At 41.0% G+C, this 9,900-nt stretch overlaps 1 pseudogene; it reads left to right on the top strand.

Moving 5' to 3' along the window:
• Positions 1-2,700: 2,700 nt before the first annotated feature.
• On the top strand, positions 2,701-2,964 carry LOC132485745 (protein kish-A-like; annotated as a pseudogene).
• The last annotated feature ends 6,936 nt before the right edge of the window (positions 2,965-9,900 follow it).

The following is a 9,900-nucleotide window of genomic DNA, read 5'->3' on the forward strand; positions in this document are numbered from 1 at the left end:
GCCCATGTGCCACAACTACTGAGCCTGTACTCTAGAGCCCATGAGCCACAACTACTGAGCCCGCGTGCCACAGCTACTGAAGCCTGCGTGCCTAGAGCCTGTGCTCCACAACAAGAGAAGCCACCACAATGAGAAGCCCATGCACCACAACGAAGAGTAGCCCCCACTTGCAGCAACTAGAGAAAGCCCATGTGCAGCAATGAAGACCCAATGCAGCTAAAAATAAAATAAATAAATTTTAAAAAATAAAATAAATGCAAGAAGAAAACCAATATCCCAACTCAAAGGAGTCAGGCAGGAGGAGTTTCCTTTTAATCAGCTTTTATTTTTCTCTCTTCAGGCCTTCAACTGATTAGATGAGGCCCACTCCCATTAGGGAGGGCAATCTGCTTTACTCAGTTCACTGATTCAGATGTCAACATTATCCAGAAACACCCTTGCAGACATACCTACAATAATGTTTGGCCAAATATCCAGGCAATCTATGGGCCATCAAGTTACCACATAAAAGTAACCAGCACAGTGGTTGTCTAGGGCTGAGGGAGGGGGTACCGGGGACTAACTGCTGATAGGTACAGGGTTTTGGGGGTGGGGGATGATGAATGTGTTCTAAAATTCATTATGGTAATAGATGCACAATTCTGTGAATGTACTAAAAGGCAGTGAGTTATACACTTTAAATGGATGAATTTTTTGGTATGGTATGTGAGTTATACCTCAATAAAGCTGTCACAAAAATAAAAGAGGGGACAGAACATTGCAAATCAACTATACTCCAATAAAATGTTCAAAAAAAAAGAATAAAATTCAGAGAGCATGAAAAAATAAAGATAAATAAATAAAAACAAGCATAAAGTGTTCTGCCATATGCTATAAGCATGATGTTTCAGAAGTGTGGGTTCTGAAAATTATCTACCATATACAAGTTTCAATTTTTCAGGAATCAAAAACCCAGTTTTAAAAGGAAATTCAAAAATAAACTTAAAAACCCAGTTTCTATTTTGCCCTTTCTTTCCTCTTTTTCCTCATCTTTTGAGAATTTCACCACAGCAAGGGAGTTGAAAGGAGGCAGAGAAATTAGGGAGGAAGATAAAACAAAAATTGGACTCTTTTGCTGTTTGTTAGCCTCTTCTATTACTGTTTCATTTTATAATGTTCCCTGTTGGGAAATATCGAAGCAATTTTTTAAAATAAATTTATTTATTTTGGCTGCGTTGGGTCTTTGTTGCTGTGTGGACTTTCTCTAGTTGCGGCAAATGGGGGCAATTTTTCATTGTGGTGCACGGGCTTCTCATTGTCGTGCCTTCTCTTGCTGCGGAGCACAGGCTCTAGGCACGCGGGCGTCCGTAGTTGTGGCTCGCGGGCTCTAGAGTACAGGCTCAGTAGTTGCGGCACACGTACTTTGTTGCTCTGTGGCATGTGGGAACTTCCCGGACCAGGGCTTGAACCTGTGTCCCTTGCACTGGCAGGCGGATTCTTAACCACTGCACCACCAGGGAAGTCCCTGAAGCAATTTTTACTCCAAGGAAAATCCCTTTATCTCTGGTCTCAGTTTTTACTAAATAAAAGGACTGGACCAGATGACCTCCAGTTTTAGTAGTCAATGACTCTGGACCTGGACGGGGGGAGAGGAATCACCACAAATTCCAGTGATTTACACACAAAGTATAGCTGGCTGTAATAAAGTTAATTTTAGTTGTTCTTTATCCAGCAACCCCATCCTGTAATGAGGTATTCCAAATATATGCTTTTAGTGAAAATAAAATCATCTAGAAATTACAAAGAGAACTTCTGGATTATGAGAAATGTCTATGGAGTTCATAAATTGCTCTTAATTCAAGTGTAATGGAAAAATAAATAAATAATTTTAAAAAGAGGGAAGGAAGGAAAGAAGGAAAAGAGATTAAAGCAGGGAAGTATGTAAATAAAGAACAAAGAGTTTGCTCGCCTCTCATTTCTACAAGGATAAAGTCGTAACCTACCGCAGTTGCTGACCAAGTGTACACCCTGAGAGGAATTCAGAATGGAGAACAGTATGAGGCATTCCATGCTTTGGACAAGCAGGCCTTAGATATTTAGATATATATCTCAGGAAGAATTTCAATGATTCCAGATTCTTGCATCTTCCCATACACAGAAAAGCACTAAATGCATTAACTTGAGATATTTGTTCTTTGTGACCAGCAATAATCTTTTACCAAGATGTATGCTTGACCGAATGTATTCCCTAGCCAAAAATCACGTATAAACTGGCATTCCCCCCTGCCTCTTCAGAGCATTTTCCTCAGAGCTAACTGAGTAACTGTCTCCTGGGCTATAGTCCTCAGTAAGACCCCGAAGAAAATTTAAATTCACAACTCTTATGTGGTGTGTCTTCCTTTAAGTCGGAAAAGTCCATGCAAGAGAAATAGAGCATTAAGAAGCAACGGAAGGATGTGGCTGAGGCTTCGCCGGCCTCACTATGTCTGCCATTTTCTTTTTTTTTTTTTTTTTTTTTTTTTTTTTTTGCGGTACGTGGGCCTCTCACTGTTGTGGCCTCTCCCGTTGCGGAGCACAGGCTCCGGACGCGCAGGCTCAGCAGCCATGGCTCATGGGCCCAGCCGCTCCGCGGCATGTGGGGTCTTCCCAGATCGGGGCACGAACCTGCGTCCCCTACATCGGCAGGCGGACTCTCAACCACTGCGCCTCCAGGGAAGCCCTATGTCTGCCATTTTCAATTTTTAGAGTCTGTTGACTGTAATCTTGCTGCTTATATGTACCTGTGCTTATATCCGATCCTTGGCACCCAGTCTCCTGGACAGAAATAAAACTGGGTTGTTGGGTATATTTTGGAAGTGTGCCAGAATTGGTGAACAGAAGAAGCCTTATGTTGCAGTATGCTGTATTGTGATGGCCTTCAGCATCCTCTTCGTACAGTAGCTTGGAAAAATGCCAGAATTTAGTTGCCATCAGATTTAAATAAGAAAAAAAAAAAAGGAGTTATCTTCAGAAAATAATGGAAGGAAAGGTTAACCTTTTTATCACTGAACATTGAATGAGATAAAGTTCTAGCTGCTGTTCTCTGTTTTTGTTATTGGACCAATGTTCTATATAAATAATTAGGGGGACTTCCCTGGAGGTCCAGTGGTTAAGACGCCATGCTCCCACTGCAGGGGGCATGGGTTCTATCCCTGGTCAGGGAGCTAAGATTCCGTATGCCAAGCTGCACAGCCAGGAAAAAACAAAAGACAAAAACCAATTATAACTATATAAATAATTAGGATGTAACCATTTAATAATCAGAGTGGAAATATGTCTGTAACAATCAACCTCAGTCCTGTACTACAATATTACATTCTGCATATGTCATTCTGTTGTATCAGGTACCAGTTTTTAGTGAGGTATCTTTAAGACACATGGTAGAAAACAAAATTGGTAAATTACTCAAGTTCCTTTCACTGTGATTTGGAAACAAGAAATCTTTATGGAATGAGACCTTTTTTGGACTAGCTTTTTTACTGAAAAAAGAAAGGTTCAATATGTGTTGGTAAGGCTTGCATTCATATTTAATAATGCTGGCTTTTCCTCTGGCCACATCATTTTGAGCATTAACCAGAGTACCTCTACTTTTAGCCGACTGTCGTTTATTACAGGTGTTTAAACTGTTTAAAATAAGCCTATGCAGTTCTTAAGAAGAAAGAAAAATGAGATGTGACTTTAAGGGTACTATTGAGAAGATGTTCCTATTTAACATGAAAGAATTCAGAATACCTGACTGGTGTTATCGTCTCTGAAACCTCTGGTTAGGTATGGATAAAACCTCTGGTTAGGTATGGATAAAAATGCCTTAAGCATAAATTTGAGCAGCTGTCGTTCTCTGAATAAGGCTACATGCTTAGGTCTCTACGTGTTAATTACCCCAAAATGCAAAGGGTGTTTTTGTTTTTTAACACAGCACTTTAAATCTAAGTTTATGTTTTGTCTGTCAACTTGAACTGGAATCTTGTGTAACTTAGTAAGTGATGATAAACAGTTTTCATATGTACCTACCATATGCCATGGCATACATCTCTTGGAGCTTTGATGATAAAGGAAGACCTCCAGTAATTTTCATCGAGGCAAGAGGAACGTGGGAAATGTGACATAAATTTTGTAGCAGAACAGTTATTACACATGTATGGTTAATGTTTCTTAAGGTTCAACCAAAATTCAGTTAAAATTACAAAGCTGGGGGCCTCCCTGGTGGCGCAAGTGGTTGAGAGTCCGCCTGCCGATGCAGGGGATACGGGTTCGTGCCCCGGTCTGGGAGGATCCCATATGCCGCGGAGCGGCTGGGCCCATGAGCCATGGCCGCTGAGCCTGCGCGTCCGGAGCCTGCGCGTCCGGAGCCTGTGCTCCGCGACGGGGGAGGCCACAACAGTGAGAGGCCCGCATACCGCAAAAAAAAAAAAAAAAAAAAAAAAAAAAAATTACAAAGCTAAGGAGAACTTCTTAGCTAAAAAGTGCCCTTGATAGGGACTTCCCTGCTGGTCCAGTGGCTAAGACTCTGCACTCCCACTGCAGGAGGCCCAGGTTCAATCCCTGGTCAGGGAACTAGAGCCCACATGCTGCAACTAAAGATCCCACACAGGGCAACGAAGATCCTGCATACCACAACTAAGATCTGGTGCAGCCAATTAAATAAATATTTTTTAAAAATTAACCATTAGAGATAGTATTGATTAGATGTTGTTGTCAACTATTAATTCCCCATAAAGATAAAAAGAATAAAGCTTTTTTTTTTTTAAGAAAGAAAAAAAGAAGCAATGGGCAGAATAGCTCTCTTCAGAGAGATTTAGAACTTAGGACCTTGAGGGAAATCGTTCCCAGCCTGAAATTCTCATGAAACTCCACAACTTCTGAAAGTTGTCCGGTGAATGACTGCTCTGGCCCACTTCCTCCTGGAATGATGTCATTACCCTCCTGTACCAGTTCCCTTTTCTCTCTCAGCCCTTGCCCTTTCAGCCCACACCTTAGCCTGGCTCAAACATTTACTGAAGTACTACTGTGGAAAAATGTTACATGCCTTATGATAATAACAGTAAAACTTATACAGCATTATGCTACTGTTTAACATTTTACGTACATTACCGTCTTTAACACTTACAACAATCCAGTGATGTATGTACTTGTATTGTCACTGCCATTTTGCAGATAACAAACTGTGGCACAGAGAAGTTAAGTAACTTGCCAGAAATCACACAGCTAGGAAGAGGCAGAGCTGGGATTCAAACTCAGGCAGTCTGGCTCCATGGCGCATACCCCACTGCTTACAACACCTTAGTTATTCTGATGCCCTTATTTTCCAACTTTACAGCAAGGCAACAGGTTCAGAGAGGTTTAAAGATTTGTCCAGGGCTTCCCTGGTGGCGCAGTGGTTGAGAGTCCACCTGCCGATGCAGGAGACATGGGTTCGTGCCCCAGTCCGGGAAGATCCCACATGCCGCAGAGCGGCTGGGCCCGTGAGCCACGGCCTCTGAGCCTGTGCGTCCGGAGCCTGTGCTCCACAATGGGAGAGGCCACAACAGTGAGGGGCCTGCATACTGCCAAAATAAAAAGATTTGTCCACAGTCACCAGCTAGTAACTGACAGTGTCAGGATTTAAACCCAAATTATCTGACTCTGTGTTTCATGATTTTAACATTCTCTGCATGTTCTTTTGATGATAATAAAAGCCTGAAAGTTTGTTAAGCTGAGGAAGAAAACATATATGTCTTTAAAATTCACCATATACATGACTCAAAGACCATGCTGGCATAGGTATATAAACTACATTTCCTGTAAACCTCTCCAGCCCTTGAAACCAAATGAAATCATTTGAAGAAAAATAGCTCAAATTTCCCCAGTTGGGGTAACCACATCCCCCAGTATGATGCAAGATCCCAGAGGGTCTCCACACTCTGCATTTCTGTGAACTTGTATGGGATGCACCTATGAACAGGGTCACTTTCTTGGTGAACCCATAAATGTGCAGAGGCACAGCCCTGGAGGAGTTAAAATCTGTGAGACTTAAAACTACTGGAAGTTGGGATTTCCCCCAACATGGCATTCTAAGAGAGGTTAGCAGGGTTGTTCGGTCTTCGAAAAACTGATCTATGAATTCTTCCTCATATTCCATCCGTTCCCATGGGGGTCACACAAGACCCAGAGAAAGCAAAAAATCCATGGTGGCATATCTGGGGCAGACTCTCTTCTCTCCCCTTATCACAGGATGATATTACAGTTGCATTGCTCTTTCCTCCCTTACAATGAACTCTGTATTGTAAGGACTGTTCATTGTCGTTATGCAAATAGACCCAGAGAGGTTGGGCCCACCCCCGCCTCCCCGAAAGTAGGCAAGTTCAGACATGCCCGTGCTTTCTTTAGATTGAAATGCCATGTGGACTCTCAGGCTCAAATACATGCCGAAAACAGACAGAAAACTTGCACATTCTCTCCTCATGTGCAAACAGACTTTTAGAAAGCTCTGGGAGATTCCCAGCACTATCGTATCGAATGTTTGCCTAATATATTACTAAATTTGTCAGCAAGAAAAATAGAATGATGGCTAACTTTGTCTAATGTTTTCTGAAATTTTCCTGAGTAATGTAAACATAGCTGTTGAGAATGAGCAAACTGGATAAACGTGACATGAAATTTATAAATAAACTTTTCAACAAGGATGATGTTTTATAAAATAGGTCTAATTTAAAATAGTTTCCAAAATCTTTTTGGTAACTTTAAAGTTCTACTAAGTTAAGTTAAATGATGGTTATTCATTGAATATCCAGATCATTTCCAAATGAGATAATGTGGGAATTCCCTGGCGATCCAGTGGTTAGGACTCTTCACTTGCACTGCCAAGGGCCTGGGTTCAATCCCTGGTTGGGGAACTAAGATCCCACAAGCCATGTGGTGCAGCCAAAAAATAAAATAAAATAAAATAAAAATAAATAAAAATTTTATAAAACAAATAAGGTAATGTACTAAAACATTAATTGCTAAATTTAAGTTTACCTGCTTTGGGCTTCCCATTTGAACTAAAGATTTTGGAGGTCTTTTAGTAAACACGTGTTGTGCCACATTGAAAAACTGTACACTGAGGAAGCATATGCTTCTAGAAATATGAAATAGTATATTCATAAATTTGTTAATCTACAGAATGGTTGGTATATAACAGACAGTTCATAATTGCTTTCTTCCTAGTTTTCACTAGAAATTAAGGTTTCTAAGAGTTAAGATTTTTAATTAATATATGTAATTAAAACTGCTAGAAATAATACCCCAAAGAAGGTAGAGAATTTTTCCTCCCCTACACCATATATGTCTGGCAGAGCACACAGACCATTCTTCTGTCAAATAAAAAACAAATCCAGACTTAGTAAGGAGAGACTTTATTCAGAAGGATTCTTCAAGGGAAAAGGGGAAGATATTGAAATAGTGCAGGGGGACCTACTGCAGTGAAGAACACCCTGACCATAAAGTCTTCAAGCGTCTCAAGAGTTTTTCCAAAAGATTTTCTTCTATAGGAATACTAGAAGGAACTGAGCTTTCTAGAATTAGGGAAAAGGGATGAAAAGATGGTGTAATGAGATGGCAGATCAGAGGTCTTCCTGTTCTCAGGAGAGGCTGTCTACTGGCTCAGGTGAGATTGTGGCCAAAGTTCAGGGACCTGCAGGAAGGAAAGGAGCTTAACCAAAATTTGGTTTAAGAGCAGCTTTTTCCAATTGATCAGTGGGGACATGCAGTTCAGCTAATCACTTATGAGGCAAAGAATGGGAACTTGAAGGGTCCACGTCTGGCCTTGTTACAGATAAACAAAGGGGACATCTGTGGGTCTTATCTAAGTCATGTGAGAAAGGGTGGTCCTTGCAGTTAGTAGTTTTCCATAACACAAAGGGTAAGAGGATTTTCTAACCTTCAGATAAAATTCAATACTGCCAACTCATAGCAGTGAGTAGTTAAGGAGCCTTCAAGAACCTTCAAATTGTGTGTCTTACTGTGCCCTTTGATTTATTCATTCTACGAATATTTAATGAAAACCTGCGATGGGGCTTCCCTGGTGGCGCAGTGGTTGAGAGTCCACCTGCCGATGCAGGGGACGTGGGTTCGTGCCCCGGTCCGGGAAGATCCCACATGCCACGGAGAGGCTGGGCTCGTGAACCATGGTCGTTGAGCCTGTGCATCCGGAGCCTGTGCTTCGCAGCGGGAGAGGCCACAGCAGTGAGAGGCCCGCGTACAGCCAAAAAATAAAATAAAATAAAATAAAAAATAAAAAACAATAAAGTATAACTAGGCTCTGGGACCAAGGGTCTGCCTACATTGATCATGGTAGTAGTTACACAACTATATATTTTCATATTACAAATACCACCGGAGAGGAAAGAATGCATAAGTGAAGCACAGAGGATTCTTAGGGAAATGAAACTATTCTGCATGATACTGTGATGGTGTGTATGTGTTATTATATACCATTTGTACAACACTGGAGTCCAGCTGTGGGGAATGTCATTAGTGGAGGTGGCTGTGCATGTGTGAGGGCCAGGAGTATATGGAAACTCTCTACTTTCTGCTCAGTTTTGCTGTGAACCTAAAATTGCTCTAAAAAAATAAAATCTAGGGCTTCCCTGGTGGCGCAGTGGTTGAGAGTCCGCCTGCCGATGCAGGGGACACGGGTTCATGCCCCAGTCTGGGAAGATCCCACGTGCCTTGGAGCGGCTGGGCCTGTGAGCCATGGCTGTTGAGCCTGCGCGTCCAGAGCCTGTGTTCCGTACCGGGAGAGGCCACAACAGTGAGAGGCCCACATACCGCAAAAATAAATAAATAAAATAAATAAATAAAGTCTATTTTTTTAGGTGGGAATATAAATTGGTACAGCCACTATGGAGAATGGTATGGAGGTTCCTGGAAAAACTAAAAATAGAGCTACCATATGATCCAGCAATCCCACTCCTAGGCGTATATCTGGAGAAAACCATAATTCAAAAAGACACATGCACCCCAATGTTCATTGCAGCACTATTTACAATAGCCAGGACATGGAAACAACCTAAAGGTCCATCAACGGATGAATGGATAAAGAAGATGTGGTATATATATATATATATATATATATATATATATATATATATATATTACTTTTTATATATATATAATATTACTCAGCCATAAAAAGGAACAAACTAATGCCATTTGCAGCAACATGGATGGACCTAGACATTGTCAGACTGAGTGAAGTTAAGACAGAGAAAGACAAATATCATATGATATCGCTTACATGTGGAATCTAAAAAAAATGGTACAAATGAACCTATTTACAAAACAGAAATAGAGTCACAGATGTAGAAAACAAACATCATTACCAAGGGGGATAGGGGGAGGGTTAAATTGGGAGTTGGGATTGACATATACAAACTACTATATATAACAAAATAGATAACTAATAAGAACTTACTGTATAACACAGGGAAGTCTACTCAGTACTCTGTAATGACCTAGATGGGAGAAGAATCTAAAAAAGAGTGGATATAGGTATATGTACGTATACATATGTATATGTATAACTGACTCCCCTTGCTGTACAGCAGAAACTAATACCACATAATAAATCAACTATACTCCAAAAAAATTAATTTTAAAAAATATTTAGCCAAAAAAGTCTATTTAAAAAAAAAGTACACCTAAAAAGCATGAATTTTACTCTAGGTAAATTAAAGCTCAATCCATGATTTTAAAGATGCATTTTTCTAGATGATTACATAGATTTTGAATAAGCCTGTCAAGATATACCTCTGAGGACTTCCCTGGTGGTACAGTGGTTGAGAGTCCGCCTGCCAATGCAGGGGACACGGGTTCGTGCCCCGGTCTGGGAAGATCCCACATGCCGCGGAGCGGCTGGGCCCG

This window comes from Mesoplodon densirostris, chromosome 3, assembly GCF_025265405.1.
Source record: "Mesoplodon densirostris isolate mMesDen1 chromosome 3, mMesDen1 primary haplotype, whole genome shotgun sequence".
Classification (NCBI taxonomy): domain Eukaryota; kingdom Metazoa; phylum Chordata; class Mammalia; order Artiodactyla; family Ziphiidae; genus Mesoplodon; species Mesoplodon densirostris.